This window comes from Ceratosolen solmsi, unplaced genomic scaffold, assembly GCF_000503995.2.
Source record: "Ceratosolen solmsi marchali unplaced genomic scaffold, CerSol_1.0 scaffold3, whole genome shotgun sequence".
NCBI classification, from domain to species: domain Eukaryota; kingdom Metazoa; phylum Arthropoda; class Insecta; order Hymenoptera; family Agaonidae; genus Ceratosolen; species Ceratosolen solmsi.
In genome coordinates, this window is record NW_011948428.1 from 452,192 (window position 1) to 453,291 (window position 1,100).

The 1,100-nt window shown below is 35.4% G+C and overlaps 1 protein-coding gene across 1 annotated transcript in view; it reads left to right on the top strand.

Annotated features, from left to right (window-relative positions):
• The window catches only part of D2hgdh (D-2-hydroxyglutaric acid dehydrogenase), a 73,936-nt gene that overhangs the window by 30,351 nt on the left and 42,485 nt on the right, over positions 1-1,100 (top strand). The window lies entirely within an intron of this gene.

The window sequence follows — 1,100 nt, forward strand, 5'->3', positions numbered from 1 at the left end:
AATGTACAATGACGTCATTTTACCTTCCGACATTCCGCTTAAATAATTATAAAAACACACGATTATATTGATTATAATTATAACAATGATAATAATTAGCGATAACGAATTAATTATTAAATGAGCGATCGTTATTTTACCGCGTGGCATATAATATATTAATTTTCAGTTTTTAAAACAAATTTTGTCGTAATCAGTCTGATTTTCAAGAACAATCATAAAACAGTGAGTGGGTTAAAAATTCTTAGCTGTAAAAAGTAATTGGTTTTGGATGAAGAATTTCGTAAACGAAATATACGAGTTATATTTTTCTTTTTTTTTAGAGGAGAAAGTTTTGAATAAATCCTCATAAATCATAAAATTCCATTATGAAACTTTGGTTATTAAAAGTTTTATTATTTTTGCCTACTTCAATACGCGATGGCGAATGATTTATAATCATCTTAAAAATCTAAATATCTATCCTAGCCGAATGATATAAGTACGTTAAATCGATTACATTTAAATTTTACTTGTAATTGATGCTATCAATTTGAATAATAATTTGTCACGTTTATGTACTACAGTTGCACGATTTTTTTTTATTATTATTTTTTTTTTTTTAATATATTCGTCTCGAGTACGTGAAAGTTAACAGTACAGTACATTAAGAAGCTGAGTTTCAAATTTCTGATGTACTTATAATAAAAATTTGTAGCAAATTTTTTTATGTTAAATCATTGCCAATCGTTCCCATTACGAAATTACGGCTATCTCTGCCGATATTACAGGTATCTTACAAATCGTGCATTAAATAAATAAATTGCTAATTTCTCGGATGCCCTCGATCCTCCTCGAATCGACGCTCCGTTCTTCGTAGAGACGAAAGCACTCGCCGTCCAATACCAACCGGACGTCCCTGCCACATCAAAGAGAAGCTTCGAGCGCCTCGCCCAGCTCCTGGTCTGGCGCATCCGCGTTCAACCCTTGGGAGAGCGTAGGAGCTGTGCTCACCTCGTGCAGGAAGTTCAATGCTTGCAAGGAGCCCCCGGCGATGTGGAGCGGCTCCCGACCACCTCCTCGGCCCCTCATCCTCGCTCAGACTCCCCACCCCTCAAATC